Source organism: Hippocampus comes, unplaced genomic scaffold (genome assembly GCF_001891065.2).
Source record: "Hippocampus comes isolate QL1 unplaced genomic scaffold, H_comes_QL1_v1.1 scaffold335, whole genome shotgun sequence".
NCBI classification, from domain to species: Eukaryota; Metazoa; Chordata; class Actinopteri; order Syngnathiformes; family Syngnathidae; genus Hippocampus; species Hippocampus comes.
The window spans coordinates 665,323-684,114 of record NW_017805823.1 but is presented as its reverse complement, the minus strand read 5'-3'; the positions used below and the strand labels follow the sequence as shown (position 1 = coordinate 684,114).

General features: G+C 39.8%; 1 long non-coding RNA gene across 1 annotated transcript; it reads right to left on the bottom strand.

The window, feature by feature from the left end:
* Window positions 1–273: 273 nt before the first annotated feature.
* LOC109525607 (uncharacterized) lies at window positions 274–7,765 on the bottom strand. The gene is made up of 3 exons (XR_002170183.1): window positions 7,378–7,765; window positions 4,846–5,034; window positions 274–518 (listed from the first exon to the last, which is right to left on the bottom strand). It is a non-coding gene; the product is annotated as an uncharacterized LOC109525607 (long non-coding RNA).
* Window positions 7,766–18,792: the final 11,027 nt, after the last annotated feature.

Here is an 18,792-nt window from a genome sequence, read left to right as displayed (position 1 = left end):
CTTAAACGCTCCTTTGAAAACGCACCTGCTGAGAAACTGCAGCTGTGTGGATCAGTGAGTTTCGAGGTTGGGGTTCAAAGATTTGAGTCCAGAATGAAGTTTTTGATGCAGTTTTATAGCCATTATTAAAAATGGGAACACTGCATGGAAACCAAATTCACCTTTTACATCAGGGATGCCCAACCCCTTTTGACCGAGGATCAACTTTTCAAGCAACCGACTTCCGGCGATCGAGCCGCTACCGCACATGCACGCATAGCCACACGCATGCCATGATGAGCAACAGCCATAATGGCCCCGAACATGAACGAAACAAAAATGAAGTCGATACAACAGCTTGTGAGTTTATAAAAAGGAATCAGTGCCTACCTGAGTCGAGACCTGACGCGGCGGCATGGGACGCACTTTGGCAGCGTCTTCAGTGCAACAACGTCACTATTGTATGTAGTTCACGTGTACCGTGAACTACAATAGTGTACCATTTGAAAATGCTTTCTCAGTCCTCCAGGTTCCCATTGCTTGCCAGTGCCATCGGTGAATTGTACATGGAACAAACTTTGAAGGAGAATAAGAAAAATTAAAAACAATATAAGTCAACAGCTGTGATCGTAAGCTGCAAGTGCAGACTGATGACCGCGAACAACTTCCGGTGATCCAGGACATGTGCCGCCGTAGGTTAAAGGTGACCTGCTTTGTTATATTATTTCATTTTTTAAATACTTTTTTGTGAAAGTGAAACTGAGAGGATGCTTAGGGTGCAGTGTGCTCGAGCACAAAAATATAGAATAGAGACAACATGCACACAGACACACATTTTTTAAACCTATTTTCCCCTTGACCCCCCCCCCCCCACACACACAGATTTGTACAAAGAATGGACACAACACTGACACTGTTGTGTCATGCAACACAGTAAGGATGGAAACTGCTGAAAACAAAAGGATTTTTTTTCACCACTTTTTCAAAGTACCTTTTGTCCCTCCACTCCATTGGTAGATTCCAAGTCAATCCATTTTCATCATTAAACTCATAGCAATTTGAACTTGCTCATTCAACTGCGGGATGATGGCCGGGGAGTTTGTGATGCATCATCCATGTAAAGGCCTGTTATCGGGGCTATTATCCATTATGTCTGTATGTTCGATTTTATTGCAAAGTGAAATTTTCTCTCGTTTGGAGTTGATCTATTATCTCAGACCAAAACAGCTGTGTGGGAATGAGGTATCAAACAGATTCACGTTTTCTTTTTTTTTCTCTGCTGCACGAGCATACGCACATTATTATTCATCTCGGCCTGAAAATGGAGTGCTAAGCCTGAATGCTCCCAGCCTAAAGGGGAGGAAATCCGACATGAAAATAGCTCATATATGTCGAGGACAAAATTATTGCCTTTCTTTGTAGTTTACTCTAATGGCCTGTAGCAGCCAATTGAGCATTCTACTTGGTAATAGACTATGTGCTCTGCTGTTCCATCAAATTTTGTTGGTCAAACCTTCTAGCCCCTAAATTATATGATAAAATACAGCAATTTGTCTTTTTTTACTGCACAACACTGAGTGAAAACATGTCCAAGTATTCCAGTTGACATCAAACTCTTTTTGCTGGACCATGCAGGGATTTGAAGCATGGGGTTCACAAGCATGGACAAACTAATGCAGCAATTCCCACCCAGGGCGCCATGACAGTCATTTCATGTGTACAAAATGATTATTTCAAATTCCAAATGCAATGGTGCCTTGAAATACGAGTGTAATTCGTTCTGTCACATAATCTCTCCACAGTGAAATGAATGGAAATGCCATTAATGTCCTCTGGCCTCACCACCCAAAAAAACAAACGAAAAAAAAAGTAACGTGTTTTTCAGTACAATAACACTCTCTAGTATTTTCTATTATAAAAAAACATACTAAAAACATAATGAAATAGAATGTAAAGAATGAGACAGCTCATAATTAATTGATTGTGGCTCCTTCTGAGCGATAAATACGAGTTTCACAACTTCTGTAAGTGAGGTAGTAAATTACAGTTAACATGAGCCCTTTTTTGCAGGGCACAAGGAACATATCGATGGCGTCGAGCGGAAACCTTGTACAGTACCTCCAAAATAGTCACTTTTCAGGAGCTCCTAAAAACAGCATGTTTGTTCAACCATTAACATTACATGATCAAAGAGACCGAATCATTTTCAACACTTAAGATCCATCCATCCATCCATTTTCTGATCCGCTTATAATCACACTATGGGCAGTAGACGGGGTACACTCTGAATTGGTTGCCAGACCAGCAAAGGGCACACATAGACGAACAACCATCCAGGCTCACAACCACACCTAGGGAGAATTTAGAGTGTTCGTTAACCTAAAGTGCATGTTTTTGGAATTTAGGAGGAAACCGGAGTTCTCGGAGAAAAGCCACGCAGGCACAAGGAGAACATGCAAACTCCACACAGGAAGGCCGGAATAGAACCCTGCACCTCTGCACTGTGAGGCCGACGCACGAACCAGTCAATCACCGTCAACACGTCAAAGATCGATCAAAAATATGAATTGCTAAAATTGCTGAAAAGTCCCTGTAGAGTGAAAATAAATGTCTTGTAAATTAGGCACATCACAGAAGAATGTTTCTAACTACAAAAAAAAAAAATAAAAAAAAAATTGCTAATCATGCAAAATGTGACAAATCATTGAATGTTACTCGCTGTAATCCTGCTTTTTGAGCCTACAGAAAGCGACAGCTGTAGATTAATTTTGTCATGGACATCTTTGGGCACGATTATTGCTGTGTGTTGTGATATAAATTGTTAGTTTGACATTACGGGATTTGTTTACTGTAAACAGAGGGATTGGTACACTGTTACACTGCACAATATTTTGTGCTCTCTCTCTCTCTCTCTCTCTCTCTCTCTCTCTCTCTCTCTCTCTCTCTGCAATTATTTTAATGTTTTGTTCTGATGGACACTATGAATTTTTATCATTTTATTATTTGTATTTTTTTATGTTAAACTGGTATGATAAAGAAACAAAGGTGTTTTAAACATGATTAAGATGAATGTATAAAAACAGTGTCCAATACAGTAACACAAACAAATACAGTGCTACACGATCATTGTTAACTTTAACCCTGGTGCTCATTCCAGTTATGAAATATTTTTGGTTCGACAGCAACATTAGGTGGGTGGGGAGGGGGACCGGGATCCGCACGGTAAATGTTGCTTTACAAAGTAACCACCTGTGGAGCTGGAGGAGCACACATCAGGAGCCAAATCAGTTTGCTTTCCTTCCTCCCCGCTGTTACGCCAGCTCTGCAGCTGCTCGCTCTTTATTAAAGTCATCTTGGGTCTATTCTGTTGATCGTTTCATAGGAAGCACCGAGTACTCTCGGGATTAACGTCTGTCTGGGGAATCAACTCACAATAACTCCTTGTGACTTGCTGTGTGTTTTTAAAATGGCACATGCACTTGACATTTGAGCGTATTTGTGACTTATTCTACTATCTGTTGCCAATGTCAATATGACACACAGACATATAGAAGACCAAAACTCAGTCTGGGGCGTAATTGTCTTCGTTTCACAAAATCATGAGATTCAGCATCCCAACGGCCTAAAGGCAATTTCTTATGTTTTATGGTAAAAAAAAAGTAGGGCTGAACAATTAATCACATTCAAATTGACAAAGTGTAGCAGAATGCAATTTTGAAGTTGCAAACGCTGCAATTTGTGGGTGGGAGGAAATATAACTAATATATCCACCATCTGTCCATCCTTTCCCTGAAATGGGGTACGCAATCACAATATTGAACCAAATGTCCAATTTTTAAAAGTTAATGCAAAGAATATTAAGGAGAGTAATTCCAAAAGTGTAAATGACTACCATCCTTCCTTTAATTGATTAACGGTCTCACTTGACTATTGATTATTGTTTGTTTTTTGTTTTTTTGTATGAAATATGCACAGTGCTCTAAGTCTACTCTAATTGGTTATAGATGTCTAATAATCATCAGGAGTAGTTTTAAATGTGTTTTTTAAACACATTTGAATGCTGGGGCTAAAAATACTGTAATGCAATTTAGGAATAATGGATTTCAGTGATGTACTTCTAGTGTTTTTTTATGCAGTTATTGTGGTTGGAAAAAAAATTTTTTTGAAATAGTTTTGTGCATGTTTGCACTACTTTTACCATGACTGCATCAGGATAAAAATTGTCAAGATGGCACACAATTTTACAACAAAGGTTGTTCGGTATTACGTTATAGTGCTCTTTGTCATTAAGTAATAAATATGAGTTGATGTCAATTTTAATTTTATTTTAATTTTATTCATTTCAGAAACGCTGGCCAGAAAAAAAAGCACTTTTGCACTCACATATATTGGTAAAATAAGGATAGATGGTACAAAAATGAATAGATGGAATGTTGGATGGTCATTTGATCAAACCGACTGTTATCCATGTTAAATGTCAATCTGAAGGTACTAAAGTTGGAAGCAAAACCTCTTCCAAAGACATCTAAGCCCCAACGCTTTGATATGTATCACGGCAGATATCAAGTGACTCTTCAAAAAAAACTATGCTCTTCAATCACAGCAGATTTTCTTTTCATTTTGAAATTGAAGCTCAGCGAAATATTTCTTTTCATCGCAGCCTTAATACATTATTCACAAAATAATCATTGGTGAGTGATAGTGGCAAATTCTTTTCTCGCTTGGAGATGAGTGGAGAACATCAGCACAGGATTATCGGCCTAATTACTATCATGGCCAAAAATTGGAAAAGAATAGGGTGTTGTTTTTGAATTTTTTTGTCCCATGATACAACATATTTACTGTACAATGTGCATATATACTTACAGAGACATGCTGGGAAAAAAAATTTGGCCCAGGAATAATCCTTCATAGGTGGGGTCGGCTGGCAACCATATTGTGCCGAAACGTAATGATGTTCAAGGATTGGAGGAGGGGTGGGGGTTGGCGGTGGGGTTGGCTTTAATGGGCCGGCTGTTTGGGAATCACCTGAAATTCCCGATGGCCACCTCGCCCCTGCATACAGACACAGAATGAAAAATAGCCTTTCAATATGCATTCAAATATTTCGCCTTGTCTCGGAAAAGATGATTAGAACATTTTCTATTCCTCTGAATTGAAGCTCTTTTCTAGGGATGTGAAATCATGGCAGTGTGAACTGATTAGGAAATATCATCTTCCCAAGGATTTTCATTTTCATCCAGTCCATGTGCATGAACAAATGATTGACCGTCCTTAGTTCATCAATATAAATAATTCCAGAATGGATTTTCCCTTCGAACACACACACATCCTTCATAACCATATGGAAAGAAGTTTCATGAGCAAGAAGCAATGCAAATTGAAATTCCCCAGAGAGGCCAGAGCAAGTCCTTCACTCCGAACAGACGAGTCAACTGCAGCATTACTTCATGTGAACTTGTGTGTTAACCCCGAAGAGGATGCATTGTACGAGAACTGTAAGACTTGCTTTCAGATATGGAGATCGAAATATGACCGCCTTAAGCACTACAGGCTGGCCTGCAGCCAACTCTCAGCTGCTTCTCTGTCCTATTAAAATTTAATTTTAAAACATGACAATCCAGACAACTGTTAACTCTTGGTTCACATCCCTATCAATTTGAAAACTAAAAACAAATTTTCAATTTGTGTCATTATTTGTATTGGTTCAGCAAAATATAACGTTTTGATCACATTAAAACTAAATTTTGAGCACTTTAGAACAGTTCAACACATAAAACATTTTAACACACTACATATACTGTATTTTTACTTATATCTAGGAGCACAAGATCATTTGTTGATTATTTACGCCTAAAAAGCATAAAAGGTCATTGAATATGTCATGTTTGACATCCCAACCACTAGAATGAAGAATGGAAGCATTGATGGTCATTGAGTAAAATAGCAAAGTGACGTCACCCCCATCACTCTTCTTGGGCCTCTGTCACCTTTAATAGATAGATAGAAAGACCACATAGTTCAGATATTTGCACTTATTAGCGTTTTATGCATCGAGAGACTTTGTTTTTTTTTTTGCTGAGTTTGAAATGTCTGACTGTAAACGAATGCACCTCAGGTCCTGTCACAGGACACAGAACACGGTTGTAAAAGGGGAGATTTATTTGAGGGCTGGTGAGCAAACAAACAAGCTATGAAATTAATCTATGAGAAGCTATGAAAAAAAAAACCCACTCAGCGGCTGAACACTCAAAATAGGCAAGGCTGTGGAAACAAGGCAAGGACGAAAGACACTAGAACAGGACAAAGGGAGACAAGGACCAATTCAACACAAGGTAAGGGGCACAGGTGGAATCAATCAGGGAGGGGCTGACAATCATGACCAAGATGAAGGGCAAGTGACCTGAGACAAGAGGAGAGTCCTTGTTTCAAAATCAAACTGGAAGACAAATGCAAACAACCCTCACCGTGGTGTGACAGAATGCGAGAAATGTACGCGTGTGTGTGTATATGTATGTATGTATGTATGTGTGTGTATATATATATATATATATATATATATAGTCGTTATAGTTCTCACTTAGATGCCGTATTGAGCATTCATGCCTTGTGGTGAGTCGCTGAAAATTTACTGCTATGCGGGTGCATTCTTCCAGTTTTGATCTTTCACCTGATGGGGTAGACCTCTTCAAGCAAGGTCATAATCGCTCTTGTTTCTGCAGTAGTTACTGTTAATTTAATGTTTCCATTTTGCTGAAGAGCACCTTTCAAATTTTAAATCAAGGACATCTGTTCTACACAATATTTTGTCTTTTTTTGCTCAGTGAAGACCTGACAAAGTTAACAGTAGTGGTGACCGATGGCAATCTAAGGAGGTGAAATTCCATCAAATGATTCATATTTGAAGCGCCTAATATCTAAGATGGCCACAACTAATGCGGTCGTTAAAGTAGTCTGTGGAATGTATTTCAACACACCTATCTCTTTTAAAAGCCAAATGAATGTTAGAACTTTTTTTAAACAGTGGTTCACTCTGAACAAGTATTTTAGCTTTATTGAAAACTGTGTTGGCTGCACAGTTTTCACAAATCATGGCCGGTATGCCCCCAAACCTCCAATTGTTACATGTCGGCCGAGCTCTTGGTGCATGTCGACCGCTGTCCAACAAAATTCTGGGGCCAAATTTTAGTCACAGTGGGCCTCCGCCCTTGATGAAAACAAGCGCGACACCCTTGCTCCGAATTGTCTACTGCTGTGAATGCGAGCGCTAAAGGTCAATTGTCCATATGCGGCATCTGCTAATATATGCTCCAGCTCACCCGCGACCTTAATCACGACATGCGCAAACGGAAAATGGATAGGTGGATAGCTTGCTATGAGTAATTTACCAAAGCCTACCGTCCACAGGTGAATCAAGTCCATGTTGGAATTTCCGACTGGGGTCACATATCTTGCAGGCAAGTCGGCGGTCTCCATCCACTCTCCATCCTCTACTCACTGCAAAACACCCAAATACTGTAGGACTCCAACATTCTTCATCATGCTCCAAGATGGCCTCTCAGATGAACATTCCCAAGTTCTTATGCACTAATTAAATGCTGACCTGTACTCAAGTATGACAGTGTTCTTTTTTTTAGTGTTCGAGTGTATTCGTCCTTTGCCATCTTTTGATAAGTAAATCGCAGTTGGTCTAATGAACCCATTATTATGCAACAGCAAAGGCAAAAACACCCTGGGTCATATGTGTTACAGTGGGTGATTAGAACTCCATCGGATTGTATGGTGTACTAGCGGGGGCTACATTCGCGCTGCTCTGCTGCAGTTTGATTAAAGGATAATGGAACAACAGTAATGTCTTACAAGCCAATAATGGAGGCTCTCAGTCGATAAGTATTGATCGAGGAGTCATCTCATTAATGACTGGCACGAAGGCTCATGTTAGTTTTGTCTTACAGCAAAAAAATCTAATAAAATAAAACGCAACTGAGTCTTTGAAATAATTATTTAGTGAATGCTATGTGAGATTGACTACTTGTTGGCTCACTGCTGGGGCTGTTTTGAGAAACATACCACAAAACAATTGACTGATTGTCACAACATCCTTGAAGAGAGAGGCCCAACTAAATACGTGTCCCCCTCCTAACATTGGTGTGCAGGTTGAAAGAAACAGAATACGCCAATAAATGAAAGGAGAAGCAGTAAATGGAAAATAATAGGACGGAATTTACCAAACGTATCGCTGAACGGGCAGCTGACGAGCAGCCGGTACTTTCGAAGATGAAGCTATTTGACAAGAGAAGTTCCTCCCCTAGCGACGTGGTGGAGGAAGTTGGTGTGTATGCTGTCGTCAAAAACGAGGCAATACAAGAAAACCTGTCGATCATTTGAACAAGTAGCACCCAAGTGATTCAGTGGAAAGCATGAGAAATATAAGCAGAGTTTGCACAGCCTGTCCATGTTAGCATTCGCAATTTAGTCGCTAGCCGGCAGCCACCGGATGAAAACAACAATCGCGTCATCTCTTGATTCGTCATATTTGCGAGTAGCAATGATGTACGATCATTACTTAGAAATGATTCTGTTTACATTATAACGCATATTTATTATTGCAAATGAGTCCATTTCTCAGTAGTTCACTGTGTTTTTCATTTTATTCTAAATTTGGTGTAATGTAGAATAACACTATTTGAAATGAAAGGGGGAAAAATCGATGTTAATAAATTACTCTATCATTATCTTTGTTCTCAATACCAGTGCTTTAAAAGTGGCCATTTAAAAGCAATGAAACAAAAACTGTTCCAGGTAGAACAGCACGTACTGACCTCTACTGGTCCGTAAAAAAAAAAAAAAAAAAAAAAAATGTTGGGGACCTCTGCACAAGGGTGATGTGCGGCACTTTTCACGCCACACCTCTGGAACTTTGCCACCAAGATAATACTGACGGTTTGGGGTTTTTTCGGTTCACATTTTGTGTGAAAGTTTCTAATGTTAAAAATACTACTTGAAATGAACAATTTTACCATGATAAAAATGGTTATGAGGTTCAAATAAATCAGGAGTCGAGCATTGCCTTGAACCTTGTACTGAGTCTGGGGTCAAGGGATGTAATTTGAGAAGTAAATCAGCACCAGACTGCTGTCCCAGGGACGGAATGCCCTGTTAGTTTGCAAGACTGTAAATCTATATCTCTCGAAAAGCGTTTGGCATAAAAAATCTCTCCTTAATGTTGGTGGTTGAAAACCGATTTGACGCAATAACATGCGAGATGTGCATAAAAGTGAAACCGTCTTGGGTGGCTTTCCAAAAAAAAAACCACGCAACTGAGTCTTTGAAATAATTATTTAGTGAATGCTATGTGAGATTGACTACTTGTTGGCTCACTGCTGGGGCTGTTTTGAGAAACATACCACAAAACAATTGACTGATTGTCACAACATCCTTGAAGAGAGAGGCCCAACTAAATACGTGTCCCCCTCCTAACATTGGTGTGCAGGTTGAAAGAAACAGAATACGCCAATAAATGAAAGGAGAAGCAGTAAATGGAAAATAATAGGACGGAATTTACCAAACGTATCGCTGAACGGGCAGCTGACGAGCAGCCGGTACTTTCGAAGATGAAGCTATTTGACAAGAGAAGTTCCTCCCCTAGCGACGTGGTGGAGGAAGTTGGTGTGTATGCTGTCGTCAAAAACGAGGCAATACAAGAAAACCTGTCGATCATTTGAACAAGTAGCACCCAAGTGATTCAGTGGAAAGCATGAGAAATATAAGCAGAGTTTGCACAGCCTGTCCATGTTAGCATTCGCAATTTAGTCGCTAGCCGGCAGCCACCGGATGAAAACAACAATCGCGTCATCTCTTGATTCGTCATATTTGCGAGTAGCAATGATGTACGATCATTACTTAGAAATGATTCTGTTTACATTATAACGCATATTTATTATTGCAAATGAGTCCATTTCTCAGTAGTTCACTGTGTTTTTCATTTTATTCTAAATATGGTGTAATGTAGAATAACACTATTTGAAATGAAAGGGGGAAAAATCGATGTTAATAAATTACTCTATCATTATCTTTGTTCTCAATACCAGTGCTTTAAAAGTGGCCATTTAAAAGCAATGAAACAAAAACTGTTCCAGGTAGAACAGCACGTACTGACCTCAACTGGTCCGTAAAAAAAAAAAAAAAAAAAAAATGTTGGGGACCTCTGCACAAGGGTGATGTGCGGCACTTTTCACGCCACACCTCTGGAACTTTGCCACCAAGATAATACTGACGGTTTGGGGTTTTTTCGGTTCACATTTTGTGTGAAAGTTTCTAATGTTAAAAATACTACTTGAAATGAACAATTTTACCATGATAAAAATGGTTATGAGGTTCAAATAAATCAGGAGTCGAGCATTGCCTTGAACCTTGTACTGAGTCTGGGGTCAAGGGATGTAATTTGAGAAGTAAATCAGCACCAGACTGCTGTCCCAGGGACGGAATGCCCTGTTAGTTTGCAAGACTGTAAATCTATATCTCTCGAAAAGCGTTTGGCATAAAAAATCTCTCCTTAATGTTGGTGGTTGAAAACCGATTTGACGCAATAACATGCGAGATGTGCATAAAAGTGAAACCGTCTTGGGTGGCTTTCCAAAAAAAAAACCCCAAAACAAAACATTTATTTAAATGCAGAGTCTGCGGAACTTCTTGAGGATTATCAGTTTTCTACAAAGAAATTAATGCTGTAAATTCTTGGACCATGATATCGAAATGAAACCATTGGACTATGGTGGGAAATAATGTTTGGGAAAATCACTTTCATTTGCATACAAATGCATCATGTAATTCTGACAAATGTAACCAAGAGGAACCTCCATTTAATGATTGCAGTTTGACATATTGTGTGTTTTCCCCACCACCCACTAATCCCCGGTAAATGCTGCCGACACACAGGCTTGTCAGCGCATGGAAGGGTTCTGATTAGCTTTAACTTGACACTAGTCTGCTCTGTTTACAAAATTTTCGCTTCCTTTCATTATTCTTCTCATTAATAACAATAGTGGCCTGAGGCAACATCCCTCTATTTAAGCCGTTTATTTATTCCCAAGGACAAACATTGTGAGTACCTTGAGATGATTTATAATTTTTTTTTTTTTCATCAAGATGGCTAAAGTGAAGAGAAACATGAGACAAGACGATGTGTTGCACAGGATCAAAATTGGAGTGTAACTCGTATTACACTACAACCGGGATTCTTCGCAGACTATATGACAATTTACCAATTATCGGACAGATTAGAATTACAAGGAAAACATCTACTTTGTACATCTATAATATCTACCTAATGGAATAAGGGAACAGCAGTGAAACTAGTCCTGCACAGTCATTAAGCATATAAACACTAAATTAGATGGGGTGGGGGGAAAAAGGTGCAGGCAAATGTCGATTTTTAGATCATACATCAACTGGATTAGCTTCTTTATCTTTTGATTTATTTCCACATAAGTAGCTCATAAGTTATTTCAATATTGACCGAAGTCTAATTAACTTCACCTCAGTCTGCTCATCCACAAATGCGATGCATTTAACGCTGTCTATTCTGCATTCATGCCAGCGGCCTGCATGTAAGTTGCCCTTCACAACTGCAGGGTGAGCTACGGGCAAAATCCTGACACTTTTCTACATTCACTTTGCAAATAGAAAATACAGAAGATTGTATATTATGCAGTCTGATGGCCTCACGGTTATTGTTGCCTACGCCAGTCCTTCCCAAACTTCTTTGGAGCCAACTTACTCTGTTGTATGAAGGCAAGAAGTGGTTACATACATTTATTTTTTATTCTGCTATCCATTGGGAGAGAATGTACAGGTAATTTTCTGCCTGTCACTATACCTGTATGTTACTGGAATAGTTGGATGAACACAAAAATATTTGTAATTACTTAATTTCTGGACAAATTATATGAAATTGGGTAATTTCCTACAGCACCCCAGCTGATCTCTCACAATGACACACTGATGCTCTGTCATGGCACCCCAGTTGTAGCCGAAATGAGCTTCCTCCGCAGGGTGTCCGGGCTCTCCCTCAGAGATAAGGTGAGAAGCTCGGTCATCTGGGAGGGGCTCAGAGTCGAGCCGCTTATCCTCCACGTCGAGAGGAGCCCAATGAGGTGGCTCGGGCATCTGACTAGGATGCGTCCTGGACGCTTCCCTGGTGAGGTGTTCCAGACATGTCCCACCGGCAGAAGGCCCTGGGGACGACCCAGGACACACTGGAGAGACTAATCTCCCGACTGGTCTGGGAACATCTTAGTATCTCCTGGGAAGAGCTGGAAGAAGTGGCTGGGGAGAGGGAGAGGGAAGTCTGGGCTTCCCTGCTGAAGATGTTGCCCCCGTGACCTGACCCCGGATACGCGGTAAAGAATAGATGGATGGTCTCAACCAGTGGTTCTCAACGTTTTTTTTTTTTTAAGGTACACCCTGTGAAATATTTTGTTCAGTCACGTACCCGCGAACTAGCACAAAGCATTTTTGGATGAAAAAAAATTAAAGACCTTAAAACAAAGTGCTGTGCTATCAGTGTCTGATTTATTAAACTTTAGAATTCCTTAGTAGTCGTATCTCTAGAGCTATTTGAAGATTAAAAGATATAACTTAAAAAAAAAAAAAGAATTAGCTTAATTATAAATGAAGATTTGTGCACATAAAAATAATTAGCAACAAAAAGTGTCCTCCTTTGGGATCATAGTTCGGAACTGTTCTCTTAATTTTGAATAAAAACAGACACGGTAATAAAATACTGCCTAAAAATATCGATTCAATCATTAAAAAAACAACAGCCAACATTACCAATTGTCAACACTGAACATTTTAAAATCCCAAATACCCCCTGCAGTGCCTTCAAGTACCCCCATCTGAGAAGCACTGGTCAAAACTACTGTCAAGTGCTACAGAATTGCTCTTGCTGACCTTTCACACTTGCGGTTAAGTACTGTTAGATTGAGCCACTGTTATTGTAGTCATTTATGATGTGTCCCGCAAGACTAAAAGGGCCACCGCTTGACAGCGTAAACGGTGGGGAAATGTAAGGCTGGAGTTTGTTCCATTAGATTGGTAACATGCATGCATGCTGGGAGCCCAATGAAGCATTTTAGAGTGCATGCTGTGTCACCTTCTTTGGCAAAAAAAGCAGCTGCCTATCTTCATGGTTTAATCCACTTTGAAAATAATCCTACGTTTGTACATGCCAAAAACGTGTGTGTGTGTGTGTGTGTGTGTGTGTGTGTGTGTGTGTGCGTGTGTGTGTGTGTGTGTGTGTGTGTGTAAACATTCTCCAGGTGAAAATTAATTTAAATTGCGTTTTAATCATAAATTTGGGAAGATTTTGAACACAATCTAAATGTCTTGAAGTAGGAACAACCAGCGTCTAAAACTGCAACGTATGTATGGTCTGCCATGATTGACGCACATTCTGTTGCCGGGTGATTTTGACAGCCACCTGTCTGCGTGCGCATGTGACAAGGCAGCTGGTTTGTTAGACTTGAATATGCAGGTGCACGCTATAATTGAGAGGAGGCAGTTTAACACATCCTCATGGCTTCAACCCTCTGGGTGCACTCAGCACCGAGGCAGTGATAGCCACAGACCCTTGTGAAACAAAGGTGGGAGAAAATTAGAGTCGTATTATTGATGAGCTCTGTTCCGAGTGTTTGCTCATTCAGTGTACAGATGGGCAGGATCTTCATGAGTGTTTTTTTTTCCTTTTTACAGGGATCAATGGAATTTCATTAAATATATTGTTTGGGGAGGTAGGGAACATTTGAGTGTACAGTATAAAAACAAAAACAAAAAAAAAGTATCGTAATTTAAAAAAAAATCTTATTCTCCTACAATATTTTGAACAAGATCTTACTTTTGTTTTTATTCTAGAATTATTTTTGGACTGTTGCTTTCCTCCACACACTCACAGGACATAGCATTGAAAAAGTGATTACCATGAGTGTCGTTGAATTCCACAACAAAACCTTCTGTGATCAGGAAATTGCCAAACATTTTTTGAGCTTATTTTATTTTTTCCTGCATGGGAAATAATGGAAAAAAAGAAATAATCCATTGAGTCCATGTCAGTCACTATTATAAAAACCTTTTGCTTTAATCGTTCTTAACTTGCACATGATTGTCGGATAATTTACTTTGTGCTACAATAGGTTCCGCTATGACTTTCATGACATGGCACCGGCAGGCACTCTTAGGGGAAGTTCAACTGCACACCAAAGGCAGCATGATTAGTATTATGACAACTTTATTTGGGCACATTATTTGCAACCACTGTTCTGCATTAAATATCCAATATCGGAAAGAAAGGCAAACATTGTCATCTGCTAAATCTCTCCATACTTCCACCAATTTACGCCTCAGAGATGAGTGAATGTGGACTTGTTAGAAGAAGTTACAAAATAAACATCATTATAAGTAGGAATAATTAGAGGCATCAAGCGTCGCCAAGTAGCCCGGGCACCGACCGTCTCGGTGGACAACAGCTGAAAAAGTGTGATAAGAAAGTCGCCTAGCCTACAGAAAGAGGAGGTGTTGGGAATTTGGAGCGGCATACTAAAGCAATACAACTCATTTTCGATCCAATTTTAGTACCTATAAGTGCTCACATTACTGTACTACCGAACAATGATCAATCAGAATCTTGATGCCCAAGCCCATTTAAACAATGGCGTACATAAAATTTAGCTAGACAGACAGACACTTGTATATACCTTCACATGACATTTCAGTTAAAGATCTACTTTATCTTACACTTTTTAGCAAGTCTCATTGTTCCTTGCATTTAAAAAACAAACAAGTCTTATTTTAGCACAGGTAAAGGCACGTGGGAGTGAATTGATTCAAGAATACAGTCACTGCGCTGATAAGTTATTCGGCCATCAAGGTTTTCACATCGATCACATTTATCTTGCCCAGCTTCCCTGTTGACCTCCTGGCTTCAGAATTCATCTCAATATGTTCAAATTCTGACAGATCAAGTAGCCACAGATCCGAATCGTTAATGCTCTTTAGAGCTTATCATTATTTATATTACTAAACTCTACTGATGAGTTTAATCAGAATTATACAACGTTGCAATCACCAAGGTATGAGCATGCATATTTGTTCATCAGATATCCATCCATCCATCCATTTTCTGATCCGCTTATTCTCACAAGGGTCGCGGGGCGAGCTGGAGCCTATCCCAGCTCAATTTGCGCAGTAGGCGGGTATACACCCTGAAGAACTGGTTGCATGACAATCACAAGGCACACACAGACGAACAGCCAGAGTGTTAATAAATAAATGCTGATTTTATATGGAATATCTTTGTTTTAGTTTTCACAGTACGTGGTGTGGTTCTTTACCAGAGTGGACACAATACTTGTGCAGCGAATGCGTGTGATGTAGTAAGTAGTTGTGGAAGCGGTAAAATAGCGGTGACAAACTGTAATTTTAGTGGTGACGTTCTGTAATATAGCGACGACTGAAGCGTGGTCAAAATGACGATGACGGACTGACGTTGATGGACGGGTGCCCAGGCTGCTGTCGAATGATGGACGAGCAAAATTTTGTAAATTGTCCACCACTAAATACAGTACGGCATCAAATCCTAAAGTTGAATTGATAGTCTTCACAAATTCTAAAATGTAATGTTTTACTAAAACATTTGTATCGCAAATTATTTCATGATTAAAAAAATATAGTCATTTACTGGCATTCTTGAACCGTTTTAGCAGTCGAATATTCAATTTGATTGATTTCTGACTATGAGCAAGCTCGCATTTGGGTATGAAAAGGCGAACTCAGTTTGAATTCCCTCATTTGTGCTCAAAATGGGAAAACGTCACAGAGATTGAAAGAGTCAGCATTAAAGCATGCCATGGGCTGGATGGTCTGAGATGTGGTTGAATGGATTCTGCATGATATCAAGCACAGTGTAAAAGTTGTTACCATGCTTGCCTCACAATCGGGAAACCGGGGTTCCGAATCACCACCGGGTTTTCTCCAGTTGCTTCAGTTTAATTCACATTTCAAAATGCGTTTCTTGGCGACAACTAAATTGCCACTTTGGCGTTTACGTGAATGGTCATTTGTCTATTGTGCCATGCAATGAGCTGGCAACCAATCCAGAATGTGGCCTACGTCTTGGCCGAAACATCCTTTCCAATCCCTCCTGAGCTCCTGAAGAAAAAAACAACAGCCTATAAATTCCAAAAACAATCCAACCCACGTTGATGAACGCATAAAGCGGTGTAAATCACTGTGCAGGATACGCAAAAATAAAAATGTCACCAATGCACTTTTCTTTGCTTTCCCAGAACCGTTTAAGTGCTGAATGATTTGTTCATCTTCCATCTCCATACTGTACAACTTAAACCCATATAGAATTACAAATTGATCAGAATAGTGACGACACATGGATGGTGTCCATCAAAATCAAATACTGCACATCACAGAAGACCAAATGCTTTTAATAGATCTTTTTTTTATACCCCTCTATTGATCAGCGTGTGACCAACTGTGTGCAAAAGCCTTCAATTTTATGTGGGGGCGGAGAGGCACTATAATAAACAATTACACAGTGGCAGAGGAACGAACAATGCACGTGAATATTATGCAGAAAGAAAGAGAAACAGAGAGAGAGAGAAGCAAATCGGAAAAGATTCCGGCCTTGTGCTACCACAGAGCCGCAGTTCAGGTTTGTGGATGACAAGTAGGCTATGTTATTTTCTGCTGTGATTTAAACTGCTTGCCTATGCTTACAAGGCCATGGCGGGATTATTATGGCTGCCTACACGCTGATAACCTTGTTTTCCACTGAATACGCACATGTACACATTAGTCAGGTGGCTGTGCTCACCTTGTGACACCTGCTGCACAGTCTCACGTTGGTTCTTAAATGTCTCAATCTGCATGAGCGCCACATTATTGTCAAGGCTTTTTCTTGCTATTCCTGTACACTGTGATGGAATCTTTGTGCTGATAGAAAATGGATGATTCACTCTGACTGTGTGTGTGTGTGTGTGTGTGTGTGTGTGTGTGTGTGTGTGTGTGTGTGTGTGTGTGTGTGTGTGTGTGTGTACAAGAAAAACAATATGCCAATACTATGTAGTCATGTATTTTTGACATCCTAATGTTGTTCCCTGCACAACAACATAACATCAATAGTCTACATGATTGGTTCTTACGAAGCCTCAAAATATGGACACGGTGCACTGAAAGCCCCACCGGTGAAAGCCATCACAGTTCTACGATTCCCCCCGAATGCAAGCAGCGGGAGAGCGCTAGGACACCAGGCTTGAGATAAATCCCACTCATTTCCTGTGTTGACAGTCTGAGGCTGCCTCCTTGACTTGGTAAAATTAACGGTCCAGAACGTTATTTTCCCATCCAACATGCCTCCATCAATCATCCCGTGTGGGCTTCATCACTTTCAAAAAATGATGTGTCGCTGTTTTCTACAAAGGCAAAACATTCAATTTTAGGACCCTGACTAAAAAAAAAAAAAAAAAAAAAGAGAAGATGATGAGGTAAAGTTTCTGGGCAAAGAGACAGAGGAGAAAAAATATCAGTGCGCTTAGTCGGGTTAATGTGGCGACACACTCACCTCTTCTGCCAAAGACAAGGCGCTAATGACAATTGTTACAAAAGCTAAAGTGAGTATTCAAATTATTCTAACACGAAACTCTTAACCTCACTTCTAAAATGAATTCAAATGGATTTAAACAAAAAGTCTTGATTATTTGGACTTAGAACTCGGGAGTCCTGCTAATAATGATGTCGCTGTTGTGTCATTCCATTGCTACAAGACCATACCAGCCCATACCCTACTTGTTCCATTTGTCGATATAAATATTTTTGGGGGAATATTTTGGGTGAAGAATGAAAGTAAATATGAGGCTTAAATGAGTTTCCCCTTATCTCAACTCGGCCACGTGTGCTTTTCCACGTGGATATTTGAAAGCCTTAAAAACAATGCGATATGACAGAACAAAAGCAGTTAAAGCGCTTCTTCCATGTCAGACCTCTTGTGCATCAGCATATGAAGCTGATTACAAATATGTTGCCAAACTCATTTATGCTTATTTTTGCACTCAATCAGAAAAGGCACGCAAAGCTGGAGAGAACATGCAAGCAACACATAAGTATTCTGAAGTTCAGATTCAAACCCCCACCTTCCGAACTGCGAGGCAGATGTGCTACGCACTAGTCACCATGCTGACAAACAATCTGAAATAATATCAAAGCCGGAGTTGTCAACAGCAACAAGGATCTGATATACTCAAAGTTTGTAGTTTCTCCAGAAAGAGGCACAAACTTATTTGCACTCATAAACAGAAGCAGAAGCTAATCTACTGGCACAACCAGGATCGGGTCTGCAAAATGTGTTCGGTTGCCACACATTTTGCACATTCCAAATATGCAGGTCACCCAAAGTGCAACTACAAAGATGTTGATGAAAGAAAATCGCACCGGCAAAGTAAAAATTTAAATCACTGGACACAAGGAGCCAGGAATAAACAATGCAAGAAAGAAGAAAATGTGCTTGCAAATGCAAGGTTAAATACAACACAGAACAGTTGCTCCATGTACAGCACTTTGTGTGCATCGATGGCTGTTTGAAAGTGCTCTATAAATACGTTTGAGTTGAGTTGAGACAGAATGTACGCAAAACTAAATTTCACATTAAATAACAAAACACTTACAAACCGGAATCTATACGAACAAACGAGAACGACTATATAATATATCGAGAGGTCAAGAAAATAACACTTGAAGCAACACCAG